Source organism: Symphalangus syndactylus, chromosome 12 (genome assembly GCF_028878055.3).
Source record: "Symphalangus syndactylus isolate Jambi chromosome 12, NHGRI_mSymSyn1-v2.1_pri, whole genome shotgun sequence".
NCBI classification, from domain to species: Eukaryota; Metazoa; Chordata; class Mammalia; order Primates; family Hylobatidae; genus Symphalangus; species Symphalangus syndactylus.
Window position 1 is genome coordinate 72,570,295 of NC_072441.2, and position 14,384 is coordinate 72,584,678.

A 14,384-nucleotide genomic window follows, 5' to 3' on the forward strand; every position below is an offset into this window, starting at 1 on the left:
CGTGTGCATGTGTCTTTATAGCAGCATGATTTATAGTCCTTTGGGTATATACCCAGTAATGGGATGGCTGGGTCAAATGGTATTTCTAGTTCTAGATCTCTGAGGAATTGACACACTGACTTCCACAATGGTTGAACTAGTTTACAGTCCCACCAACAGTGTAAAACTGTTCCTATTTCTCCACATCCTCTCCAGCACCTATTGTTTCCTGACTTTTTAATGATGGCCATTCTAACTGGTGTGAGATGGTATCTCACTGTGGTTTTGATTTGCATTTCTCTGATGGCCAGTGATGATGAGCATTTTTTCATATGTTTTTTGGCTGCATAAATGTCTTCTTTTGGGAAGTGTCTGTTCATGTCCTTTGCCCACTTTTTGATGGGGTTGTTTGTTTTATTCTTGTAAATTTTTTGAGTTCATTGTAGATTCTGGATATTAGCCCTTTGTCAGATGAGTAGGTTGCAAAAATTTCCTCCCATTCTGTGGGTTGTCTTTTCACTCTGATGGTAGTTTCTTTTGCTGTGCAGAAGCTCTTTAGTTTAATTAGATCCCATTTGTCAATTTTGGCTTTTGTTGCCATTGCTTTTGGTGTCTTAGACATGAAGTCCTTGCCCACGCTTATGTCCTGAATGGTATTGCCTAGGTTCTCTTGTAGGACTTTAATGGTTTTAGGTCTAACATTTAAGTCTTTAATCCATCTTGAATTAATTTTTGTATAAGGTGTAAGGAAGGGATCCAGTTTCAGCTTTCTACATATGGCTAGCCAGTTTTCCCAGCACCATTTATTAAATAGGGAATCCTTTCCCCGTTTCTTGTTTTTGTCGGGTTTGTCAAAGATCAGATAGTTGTAGATATGCGGCATCATTTCTGAGGGCTCTGTTCTGTTCCACTGATCTATGTCTCTGTTGTGGTACCAGTACCATGCTGTTTTGGTTACTGTAGCCTTGTAGTATAGTTTGAAGTCAGGTAGCGTGATGCCTCCAGCTTTGTTCTTTTGGCTGAGGACTGACTTGGCGATGCGGGCTCTTTTTTGGTTCCATATGAACTTTAAAGTAGTTTTTTCCAATTCTCTGAAGAAAGTCATTGGTAGCTTGATGGGGATGACATTGAATCTATGAATTACCTTGGGCAATATGGCCATTTTCACGATATTGATTCTTCCAACCCATGAGCATGGAATGTTCTTCCATTTGTTTGTATCCTCTTTTATTTCATTGAGCAGTGGTTTGTAGTTCTCCTTGAAGATGTCCTTCACATCCCTTGTAAGTTGGATTCCTAGGTATTTTATTCTCTTTGAAGCAATTATGAATGGGAGTTAACTCATGATTTGGCTCTCTGTCTGTGATTGGTGTACAAGAATGCTTGTGATTTTTGTACATTGATTTTGTATCCTGAGAGTTTGCTGAAGTTGCTAATCAGCTTAAGGAGATTTTGGGCTGAGACAGTGGGGTTTTCTAGATATACAATCATGTCATCTGCAAACAGGGACAAGTTGACTTCCTCTTTTCCTAATTGAATACCCTTTATTTCCTTCTCCTGCCTGATTGTCCTGGCCAGAACTTCCAGCACTATGTTGAATAGGAGTGGTGAGAGAGGGCATCCCTGTCTTGTGCCAGTTTTCAAAGGGAATGCTTCCAGTTTTTGCCCATTCAGTATGATATTGGCTGTGGGTTTCTCATAGATAGCTCTTATTATTTTGAGATATGTCCCATCAATACCTAATTTATTGAGAGTTTTTAGCATGAAGTGTTGTTGAATTTTGTCAAAGGCCTTTTCTGCATCTATTGAGATAATCATGTGGTTTTTGTCTTTGGTTCTGTTTATATGCTGGATTACATTTATTGATTTGCTTATGTTCAGCCAGCCTTGCATCCCAGGGATGAAGCCCACTTGATCGTGGTGTATAAGCTTTTTGATGTGCTGCTGGATTTGGCTTGCCGCTATTTTATTGAGGATTTTTGCATCAATGTTCATCAAGGATATTGGTCTGAAATTCTCTTTTTTGATTGTGTCTCTGCCAGGCTTTGGTATCAGGATGATGCTGGCCTCATAAAATGTGTTACAGAGGATTCCCTCTTTTTCTATCAATTGGAATAGTTTCAGAAGGAATGGTACCAGTTCCTCCTTGTACCTCTGGTAGAATTCGGCTGTGAATCCATCAGGTCCTGGACTCTTTTTGCTTGGTAAACCATTCATTATTGCCACAATTTCAGGGCCTGTTATTGGTCTATTCAGAGATTCAACTTCTTCCTGGTTTAGTCTTGGGAGGGTGTATGTGTCAAGGAATTTATCCATTTCTCCTAGGTTTTCTAGTTTATTTGCATAGAGGTGTTTGTAGTATTCTCTGATGGTAGATTGTATTTCTGTGGGATCGGTGGTGATATCCCCTTTTCCATTTTTTATTGCATCTATTTGATTCTTCTCTCTTTTCCTCTTTATTAGTCTTGCTAATGGTCTATCAATTTTGCTGATCTTTTCAAAAAATCAGCTCCTGGATTCATTAAATTTTGAAGGGCTTTTTGTGTCTCTATTTCCTTCAGTTCTGCTTTGATTTTAGTTATTTCTAGCCTTCTGCTAGCTTTTGAATGTGTTTGCTCTTGCTTTTCTAGTTCTTTTAATTGTGATGTAAGGGTGTCAATTTTGGATCTTTCCTGCTTTCTCTTGTGGGCACTTAGTGCTATAAATTTCCCTCTACACACTGCTTTGAATGTGTCCCAGAGATTCTGGTATGTTGTGTCTTTGTTCTCATTGGTTTCAAAGAACATCTTTATTTCTGCCTTTATTTCATTATGTACCCAATAGTCATTCAGAAGCAGGTTGTTCAGTTTCCATGTAGTTGAGCGGTTTTGAGTGAGTTTCTTAATCCTGAGTTCTAGTTTGATTGCACTGTGGTCTGAGAGACAGTTTATTATAATTTCTGTTCTTTTACATTTGCTGAGAAGAGCTTTACTTCCAACTATGTGGTCAATTTTGGAATAGGTGTGGTGTGGTGCTGAAAAAAATGTATATTCTGTTGATTTGGGGTGGAGAGTTCTGTAGATGTCTATTAGGTACTCTTCGTGCAGAGCTGAGTTCAATTCCTGGATATCCTTGTTAACTTTCTGTCTCATTGATCTGTCTAATGTTGACAGTGGGGTGTTAAAATCTCCCATTATTATTGTGTGGGAGTTCAAGTCCCTTTGTAGTTCACTCAGGACTTGCTTTATGCATCTGGGTGCTCCTGTGTTGGGTGCATATATATTTAGGATAGTTAGCTCTTCTTGTTGAATTGATCCATTTACCATTATGTAATGGCCTTCTTTGTCTCTTTTGATCTTTGTTGGTTTAAAGTCTATTTTATCAGAGACTAGGATTGCAACCCCTGCCTTTTTTTGTTTTCCGTTTGCTTGATAGATCTTCCTCCATGCCTTTATTTTGAGTCTATGTGTGTCTCTGCACATGAGGTGGGTTTCCTGAATACAGCATACTGATGGGCCTTGACTCCTTATCCAGTTTGCCAGTCTGTGTCTTTTAATTGGAGCATTTAGCCCATTTACATTTAAAGTTAATATTGTTATGTGTGAATTTGATCCTGTCATTATGATGTTGGTTGGTTATTTTGCTTGTTAGTTGATGCAGTTTCTTTCTAGCCTCGATGGTCTTTACAATTTGGCATGTTTTTGCAGTGGCTGGTACCAGTTGTTCATTTCCATGTTTAGTGCTTCCTTCAGGAGCTCTTTTAGGGCAGGCCTGGTGGTGACAAAATCACTCAGCATTTGCTTGTCTGTAAAGTATTTTATTTCTCCTTCACTTATGAAGCTTAGTTTGGCTGGATAGGAAATTCTGGGTTGAAAATTCTTTTCTTTAAGAATGTTGAATATCAGCCCCAACGCTCTTCTGGCTTGTAGAGTTTCTGCCGAGAGATCCGCTGTTTGTCTGATGGGCTTCCCTTTGTGGGTAACCCGACCTTTCTCTCTGGCTGCCCTTAACATTTTTTCCTTCATTTCAACTTTGGTGAATCTGATGATTATGTGCCTTGGAGTTGCTCTTCTCAAGGAGTATCTTTGTGGCATTCTCTGTATTTCCTGAATCTGAATGTTGGCCTGCCTTGCTAGATTGGGGAAGTTCTCCTTGATAATATCTTGCAGAGTGTTTTCCAACTTGGTTCCATTCTCCCTGTCATTTTCAGGTACACCAATCAGACATAGGTTTGGTCATTTCACATAGTCCCAAATTTCTTGGAGGCTTTGTTCATTCCTTTTTATTCTTTTTTCTCTAAACTTCCCTTCTGGCTTCATTTCATTCATTTCATCTTCCATCGCTGATACCCTTTCTTCCAGTTGATCACATCGGCTACTGAGACTTCTGCAATCTTCTTGTAGTTCTCAATACTTGGCTTTCAGCTCCATCAGCTCCCTTAAGCCCTTCTCTCCATTGGTTTTTCTAGTTATCCATTTGTCTAATTTTTTTCAAAGTTTTTAACTTCTTTGCTATTGTTTTGAATTTTCTCCTGTAGCTTGGAGTAGTTTGATCGTCTGAAGCCTTCTTCTCTCAACTCGTCAAAGTCATTCTCTGTCCAGCTTTTTTCCGTTCCTGGTGAGGAACTGCATTCCTTTGGAGGAGGAGAGGTGCTCTGCTTTTTAGAGTTTCCCGTTTTTCTGCTCTGTTTTTTCCCCATCTTTGTGGTTTTATCTACTTTTGGTCTTTGATGATGGTGATGTACAGATGGGTTTTTGGTGTGGATGTCTTTTCTGTTTGTTAGTTTTCCTTCTACCAGACAGGACCCTCAGCTGCAGGTCTGTTGGAGTTTGCTAGAGGTCCACTCCAGACCCTGTTTGTCTGGGTGTCAGCAGCGGTGGCTGCAGAACAGCGGATCTTCATAAGACCACAAATTCAGCTGTCTGATAGTTCCTTTGGAAGTTTTGTGTCAGAGGAGTACCTTGCCGAGTGAGGTGTCAGTCTGTCCCTACTGGGGGGCGCCTCCCAGTTAGGCTGCTCCGGGGTCAGGGACCCACTTTGGGAGGCAGTCTGTCCATTCTCAGATCTCCAGCTGCCTGCTGGGAGAACCACTACTCTCTTCAAAGCTGTCAGTCAGACAGGGACATTTAAGTCTGCAGAGGTTCCTGCTGAATTTTTGTTTGTCTGTGCCCTGCCCCCAGAGGTGGAGCCTACAGAGGCAGGCAGGCCTCCTTGAGCTGTGGTGGGCTCCACCCAGTTCGAGCTTCCTGGCTGCTTTGTTTACCTAAGCAAGCCTGGGCAATGGTGGGCGCCCCTCCCCCAGCCTCGCTGCCGCCTTGCAGTTTGACCTCAGACTGCTGTGCTAGCAATCAGCGAAACTCTGTGGGCATAGGACCCTCCAAGCCAGGTGCGGGACACAATCTCCTGGTGTGCTGTTTTCCAGGCCCATTGGAAAAGCGCAGTATTAGGGTGGGACTGACCCGATTTTCCAGGTGCCGTCTGTTACCCCTTTCTTTGAGTAGGAAGGGGAATTCCCTGACCCCTTGCACTTCCCGAGTGAGGCAATGCCTCGCCCTGCTTCGGCTTGGGCACAGTGCACTGCATCAGCTGTCCTGCACCCACTGTTTGGCACTCCCTAGTGAGATGAACCGGGTACCTCAAGTGGAGATGCAGACATCACCCGTCTTCTGTGTCGCTCAGGCTGGGAGCTGCAGACCGGAGCTGTTCCTATTCAGCCATCTTGGTTCCACCCCGGTTCCCACTGTTTTGGTAAATTTTGTATTATGCAAATTTCACCTCAACAATGACTTGTTTGAAAAAGAGAAAACAAGGCTCTGAGAAGCAACTGCAACCCATAACTTATTATTATCCTTGTTCTCTGTTTGATAAATATTTGTGTGTCGTGAGCCTGCCATGGCAATTCCTGTCCTTCCCTTGGCCCAGCTTAGCTTTTACTTCTCCCCACCAAGCTGCTGTACTTCAGAGATTTACACACCTGCCCACCTTCCTGCCCCCAAAGGGCCCCTTCACCTGAGCTCCTCAGCTTGCCCTAGCTGCTCTGCAAGCTTCTCCTCCTTGAACTGCAGCTCTTCCCTCAGCATAGATTTTATGAGGTCTTTGCACTCTTCATACTCTAAGACAGACACACCTGCCTCAGTGGAAGGCTGGACATGCTGCTGTGGTCACTGCCTACAGGGCAGGAGACAGGTTTATCCCAAGGACAAAACTGTCCCCAGTACCAGGCTCTAGGCAGGGATTTCCACATCTTTACTCTTCAGTCTCCCGATTTTCTAGCATCCGATCCACCAAAATTTAGAGACAAAGAAAGAGAAACTCAGGACACATCAAGGAAGTTGACAAGATGATTCAACCACAATGAAGTGGAGTCAGAATTCACAGCCCCTGAGGTCTGACTCTGAATGCGGGGCCACTTTCCCAAGTGGGGTGAGGGCTGGGGGAGGGATAGCATTAGGATATATACATAATGTAAATGACGAGTTAATGGATGCGGCAAACCAACATGGCACACGTACACTTATGTAACAAAACTGCACATTGTGCACATGTACCCTAGAACTTAAAGTATAATAATAAAAAATATATATATACATATATATATAAAAGAAATGGCAGTGCAAGGGCTGCTGCACAGCTAGCAGAGCCGTGGTGAGGAGGACAGCGCCTGTCCTGAGCTCTCCACCTCCCCCGCCTGCCAGCCCAGGCGGCCCCAGCAGCAGCGACAAGAGGAGCCCACACAGCAGCGCAACAGCCAGGTGGACGCCTCCATCTACAGCCTCGTGGCAGATGGGACCTGTTAGGACACAGCCATTGTGGGCAACAAGGACTCGCCCTCCATCTGGGCCTCCGTCCCAGGGAAAACCTTCGTCAACATCACGCCAGCTGAGGTTGGTGTCCTGATTGGCAAAAACTGGTCAAGCTTTTTCATGAATGGGCTGACACTGGGGGGCCAGAAATATACTGTGGTCCTGGACTCGCTGCTGCAAGATGGGGAATTGACCGTGGATCTTCATATGAAGAGCATTGGTGGAGCCCCCACCTTCAATGTCACTGTCACCATGACTGCCAAGATGCTACGCCTGCTGATGGGCAAAGGTGTCCATGGCAGTTTCACCATTTCATAACAAAGAAATGTTATGAAATGGCCTCCCACCTTCAGCGTTCCCAGTACTGGCCTCCTTTGTTTCTTCCCCTCCACCACTCCCCACAGCTTTGCCCCCCTTTCCTTCTCATACACACACCATTTTAATTTCAGGGGCCATTACCCCACACACCTTATTGCTGCCAAAACCACACGGGCTGGGGACCAGGGATATACTGACAGACACCTTCCCCTACCCATAGCCGTCCTGTGTGTGGTTGGAAAACTTTTTTGTTTTGAGAGATTTTTTATGAATAAAAAAGGTTTTACTAAAAAATTAAATAACTGTACATATGTGGGCGTATTGTTTGAATCTGTATTCTTTTACTTTGATATATTTATAAATACTTACACCAGTACTACCGTTTTTAAATTACTGTAGCTTAAAAATCAGGTTTGAAATCTAGCAGAGTAAGTCCTCCAACTTACTGCTTCTTCAAGATCAACTTGCTTATTCTAGGTTCTTTGATTTTCAAATACATTTTGAAATTAGCTTTTAAATTTCTCTAAAATCTCCTACTAGAAATATTAATCAGAATTGTGTTGATGTAATGTGCTAACAAAATTGAGTCTTCCAATCAATGAACATGATATATATTTCTCTAGTCTTCTTTAATTTTTCTCACCAATTGCTTTTAGGGGCCTTGTACCTGCTTCATCGCATGTATTGTTAAGCATGTAATGATTCTGGCTATTAATCTCTATTATGTTTTATTGAATTTCATTTTCTAGCTGCTAATTGCTAGTATGGAGAAATTAAGATGATGAAATCAACTTTATGAAAGTATAATTTAGGTACAACAGACTGCACCACTTTAAAATGTGTAATTCAATGCATGTTTACAAATGTATACACTGATGGAACTACTGCCACAACCAAGATAGAGGAATTTCCCTATGCCCCAAAGTTTCTTGTACCCCTTTGCAGTTCATCCGTCTTTGAACCCTCAGCCCCAAGGAGCCACTGTCACTTCAGATCCGTTTGCATTTTTAACCATTTTCTATAAATGAAATGATAACTGTGTTCTTTTGTGTCTGCCTTCTTTCATGCATCAACGTAATTTTAAAATCCATCAATATGAGTATTTGCATCAACAGTTAATGCCTTGTAATTGCTGAGTAGTATTCCTTCGCGGGGCTATACCATGTTTGTTTGTTCTTTTACTTGTTATTGGACATTTCTATCATTCCACGTTTGGGCTATTATGAAGAAACTATCATGAGCATCCATACGTGGCAGGCCAGGTCTCACTAACCCAGGCCTCCCTAACAACTGTTTCAGTACTGACTGAGTGGTTCAGTTAAATATTAAGAGGAAAGAAAAAAAAAGCCAGTGCCCTTATACAAAGGCTGGAATGTAACAAAAGCCCACCAAGAGTTTTGTCTAGGCTTTTCCTGGGCCTTAGAGCATGACGAAATAACGAAGGCATTCTTAACAGGAGTCATTTAGTATAAAACAGTTTTATTGGGGGTCTGAAGAAACTCCCCAGGCCTCCATAAACAAGTTTATTGGAGGTCTGAGGGAACTCCCCAAACCTCTGTGATTTAGCAGGAGACAAGATAAGGGCCCTCAGCACCTGGACCCATTTAGATTAAGTGAATTTACTGAGGTTCCAGAGGAAGGTCTTCAGGACTCAGACCTTAGTTATAGATTAAAAGAAGTTAATCACTTATGTATTTAGATGAATGCACACTTCCACGTACACATACAGCTTAGAAGGTACATAAGCTCAGGAAAACTTTGTAATTTTGAGTTGGTCTGGTGATAATTTCCAGGCCTTTTCCCTGTAACCAGTTGCAGAAGTAAAAACTCTCTTCCTCCCCAGTTCATCTGCACCTCATTACAGGGCCACGAGAAATAGCAGCCCGCCCCTCAGTTTGGTCTGGAAAACACATACAGATCACTGTGCAGACATGCTGTGTAAATTCCTAGGAACGGAATGACTGTCTATCTGATTTGTGTATGTTTAACCTTTAAGAAACTGTTAGATTTTCAAAGGAGCCGTACCATTTTTCATTCCTACAAGTATAAGACTTCCAAGTACTTTATATCCTCACCAACATGTGCTATTTTCAACCTTTTCAATTTTAGCCATTCTCAACGATATCTACTGGTATCTCATTGTTGTATTTATTGATCTCCCTGATGACCAAACAGTGGAGCATCTTTTCCTATGATAATTGACCACTCATGTATCTTCTTTTCTGGGAGTATCTTTTCAAGTCTTTTGAGAAATTGTTTCATTGTGTTGTTTATCTTATCAGACTGCGATAGATAGATAGATAGATCGATAGATGATAGACTCTAAAAAACACCCTTTGTGGGAGATAAATATGATATCTCCTATATTGTGGCTTCTTTTTATGTTCTCTTAATGTTCCCTATTTGGAGATAATGATAGATAAGCTTCAAAAAAAAAAACCTTCATATATATATGTGGGTGTGGGTGTGTATACGTATATGTGTGTCCTAAGAATCATTAATTAGACATATATGTGGGTATCTATTTCTGGATTCTCTCTTCTCTTCCACTGATATATGTTCTATTTTTTTCAACAAAACACATGATCTTGATTTTCATAGCTGTAGAGTAATTCTGGAAATAGGTAGTGAATTCATTCTCCATTATCCTTTTATAATATTGCTGTCTCATTATTCTTGATAATTGACATTACCATATAAATGGTAGAATCAGCTTGTAAATTTCTACCAAAATGCCAGTTGGAATTTTTATTAGAATTGCATTGGATCTGGAGATCAATTTGTGAAGAACCGACTTTTTAAACATAACTCTTCTGATCCATGACAAAGTTTATCTCCCCACTAATTTAGTTCTTTCATAATTTCTCAAAGTGATTTTTTTTTTTGTAGTTTTTGGTGTACTGGCCTTGCATAAATTTTGTTGACTTTCTTTCTTTCTTTTTTTAATTGAGACAGAGTCTCGTTGTGTTACCCAGGCTGGAATGCAGTGATGTGATCTCAGTCCACTGAACCTCTGCCTCCCAGGTTCAAGTGATCCTCCTGCCTCAGCCTCCCAAATAGCCGGGACTACAGGCACATGCCACCACGCCCAGTTAATTTTTTGTATTTTTAGTAGAGACTGGGTTTCACCGTGTTAGGCATGATGGTCTCAATCTCCTGACCTCATGATCTGCCCACCTAAGCCTCCCAAAGTGCTGAGAATACAAGTGTGAGCCACCCCGTCCAGCCTGTTGAATTTATTTATAAGTACAACATGTATTTAGATGTTACTTTAAATGAAATCATATTTTTATTTCATTTTCCAAATGCTCATTGCTAATATACAGAAATACAAAAGACTACTTATATTGAGCTTATATTCTGCAATGTTACCAAACACACTAATTAGTTTTGGTAGATTTTTGTAGATTTCTAGAATTGTTAACATACACAGTCATCATGTGTGAATAAAGACAGCTTCAATTCTTTATTTTTAAACTCTTCAATACTTTATTTATTTTTCCTACTTTTTTGCATTGATTTAGATATCTAGTATAATGCTGAATTGAAAGAGTAACAACAGGTATTCTACTTTTTTCTCTGATTTAATAGAAAAGCATTCAATTTTATGCCATTTAATATAATGTTACCTGTGGGTTTTTCAAATCTGCCCTTAATGGGGTTGGAAGTATTGCCTTCTGTTCTTATCATGCTGAGAGTTTTCTGGGGTTTTGTTTTTATAAATCATGAAAAAAGTTTTCAATTTTGCCAAATGCTTTTACTGTGTATGTCAGGGTAATCATATGGTTTTTCTCTTTTGCCCTGATAATATATAAAATTATATTTTTTAAATATAAAAAAGATTTCTTGAATCAAGCTAGGACAGTTTTTTTAATTATAAACTTTTAACAAATATGTTGAAATGTAACTTACATGCAAATAACTGCACATCATTAAGGTATATAATTTTAAGAGTTTGATCACAGTATACATGAGTCAAAGAGAAAGGACAGAAAATACTAAATATGGCTCAGCATATGTGATCTGTCTTGGTGAATGTTCTATGTGAGTTTGAGAAGAGTTATTTGTTAGCTGTTCTTAGATGTATTTTGCTTAAATGTCGACTTGGCTGACTTGTGTCATTGTGTGAATTAATTTTGTTCTAGTGGGCAGTAAAATTACTGTCCGATCACTTTGGACTTAACGTGAACTTGGTTTATGTTTTGTTACAGTGGATTCACGGAAAGCCGACAGCATTTCCCAAGACCCTCTAATTTGGCAGGACTCAATCACCAATCCACCGCTTTGTGGATTTTGTCAGGGTTTGGTTTTAGCTTTACTAGGGCTGGTCTAGAAGGGGTTATAAAGCATGACACTTATTCCTAAAGCACAGCCATTCTAGTGTCTCAGTTGGATACCTGGGTTCTAATGAAGTGTGCATGAATTCTTCCCATCCTGGATGGCAGGAACTCCATCATCCATTCCCCAACCCTCCTCCACCACAAGTACCTCTGATCCAAACTCGATTTTATAGCAGCCACTCCTATGTTAAACCTGTTAGTCTTTTCCTTCTGCAGGTACAGTCCAGTCCTTGATAAGTATGCACATGGAACCCCACATGGACTTCGAGAGCTGCTCCTCTGAACAGCTGTCTCCTATTGGTGCCCTGCCCTGCAGATTGCAATTTCTTCAGTGGCCTTGAACTCTGATCTCTGCCTTCTCAGCTCAGTGAGGCTGCCCTGCTCTGAGTGGATTCTAGCCTGGTGTGCAGCTGCTAAGAAATTCTCCCCAGACAAAGAACTAGGAAATCATGGGGTTTCCCCCTTAAGTTGCCTGTTGTCCACTGTCTGAAAACAATTTTATGGTTGTTTGTGGAGGCAGGATTAGTGTGATATGATTTATTCTAACAGACACAAGCAGAAATCTGTTATACTCTTTTAATTACTGTGCCTTTACAATATTATGGTAGACAGAATCCTAAGATGACCCCCAGTGATCTTTGCTCTTATATAATCACTTCTTCCTGAGTGTAGACAAAGCCAGTGATTAGATATCACTCCTGTGATTATGTTACAATTTATGGCAAAAACAGGTTAGCAGATGTAATCAAGATCCCAAATCAGTCGAATCTAAGAGAGATTATCTTATGAGCTTGACCTAATGAAGGTGAGTTCCTTGGAGGGACTGAGGTCTTCCTGGAGAGATGTGAAGTGCAGGAGTGTTTCCATGCAGGGTGATTCTCCTCTGCTGGCTGGAGGAAGCATGCACTGGGAACACGGGAGACCTCTAGGAGCAGCGAGAGGCCCCTGGCTGACAGCCAACAAGAAAACAGAGATCTCAGTCCTACAGTCACAAGGAACTGAACTCAGCTGACAACCTGAGGAAACGTGAGAGAAAGTTCTTCCCCAGAACCTCCAGAAAGAAACCTAGCCTAATTTCAGCCTGTGAGGCCCTGAGAGGAAGACCCAGCTAATCCAGGCCTGAACTTCTGATCTGTGGACACTGAAAGAAAGAAAATGGTTGTTATTTTAAGCCTCTAAAGCTTGCAGTAATTTAGTATGCAGCAATAGAAAATTAATACAAATAAAATGGAGAAGAGTTTGGAGTCGGGACAAGAATGAAACGGTGGGAGAGGGATGCCTGTATGCTGATATGGTTGATGCCTGTATGGTTGAATTGGGTCTACAATTCCTCATCTAATTAGCTATGGTCTATTAACATGTGTAGCTATACACAAATATTGGTACTAGGTTGAATCCTGAGGGAGAAGATATTGCATTCTTGAGAGCAGACGAGAACACCCTGAATTTGGGGTCACCGTATCACAAGTCATATATCAGGTCCCTCTGGGAAGGCCTAGAGGAAGATTTACAGGATACACTTACGACAACATTGAAGGCTTCTTTCCTCCCCAAAGGGACCCGATCTCCCCTCAGTCAAGAAGCTCCAGGTCTCAGAACTGGATGCCAGGTTATAAATTCCCACTATACTGACTCCATCAAGCTTCTGTCCTCAGAACTAGAGTTTATCAGTAAAAGATAGACTTATGGGAGTGTAGGCATTTATTCTCTTATTTTATATAAATCACAGCTAATGTGCATGAACAAAACAGACTTTGAAGAAAGAAAGTCACAGTTGCCACAGGAAAACAGCTTCCACATCCTCATGAGCTATCATGGGTGTTCCGTTGGGAGGACTTGATATGAGGCTTTCCTCCTCATGGGCTAGTGCAGATCCGGGGGAAATGTCATCAAGTCCTCGATTCGGAGTGTAGCACCTGGGGCTGTTGATTCGATAGGCCTCCTGCAGCTGGAAATGCAAGTATTGCATTTTCATGACTACCACAGTTGCCCTTAGGTTAGCATTCGTCAGAGCCAGAATCCAAAAAGCCACAGAAGCTCTGAGTATTTCCCTTTCCTCAGTCACCCACATAAATGGCTTCAGGTCCTTCTGGGGAAGACCTGGAGGAAGATTTACAGCATACACTTGTGGCAACATTGAAGGCTTCACTCTTCCCCAAGGGATCCAATCTCCCCTCAGTCAAGAAGCTCCAGGCATCTGAACTTGATGCCAGGTCATAAATTCCCACTATGGTGACTCCATCAGGTCTCTGTCCTCAGAACTGGAGCTTTCCTAATTATTACATAAGTTGGTTTCTTAGTAGATTTCCCATCCATTACATTCCCAGACACCTCACAATGATTAGTAACCACCACATGTCCCTGCCTCTCAAGGAAATCGCTTCTGCCTTGTCTCTAGATGGCCAAGTCCCACGGCCTGTCCTCTACTCTTCCAGAACCCTGTTGTTCTCACTGAGAGCAGGGAGGGCAAATCCATGCAGCATCTCCCGCCATGACCTCTAGCCTGCAGAGGAGAGGCGCCACAGGACTTTTACATACACACCGCTGTTCCCCTCACCTGTGCATTTCTTAACGCCTTGGTGAGGAGAATGTCTCTGGATCTTCCTTGGTGGGAGCTAAAGGAACAAAGGTAAATAACGCTATGGGACCCACTGAGAATTGGGGCTGTGGAAGAGTGGCCACTGAAGTAATAGACAGATGCAGCTATTGCCAGATACTCAGTGCCAGAGCAGGGAGGGAGAGGGAAGAAATAGGGACCTCACCTTCCTCTCACTTCCAGGCTCCGTTGGGTGCCCGCCATTGCTAAACCTAACTGGAAGTGTGCATGCAGGGGAGCCAGAGATGCATTCTAGAAGGGACAAGCCCCAAGTGGCATAAGACAGGATGGAAATGAGTGGAGAGTGGATCTGTGGTCAGGTGGAGGGGATGTTATAGGGGAAAAAAAGGAGAATACTAGCTAATAATG

At 41.8% G+C, this 14,384-nt stretch overlaps 2 pseudogenes; one reads left to right on the top strand and one right to left on the bottom strand.

Annotated features, from left to right (window-relative positions):
- Positions 1-6,202, bottom strand: part of LOC134734849 (neuroblastoma breakpoint family member 4-like) — a 29,762-nt pseudogene extending 23,560 nt beyond the window's left edge.
- Positions 6,203-6,312: 110 nt separating this feature from the next.
- On the top strand, positions 6,313-13,100 carry LOC134734850 (uncharacterized; annotated as a pseudogene).
- The last annotated feature ends 1,284 nt before the right edge of the window (positions 13,101-14,384 follow it).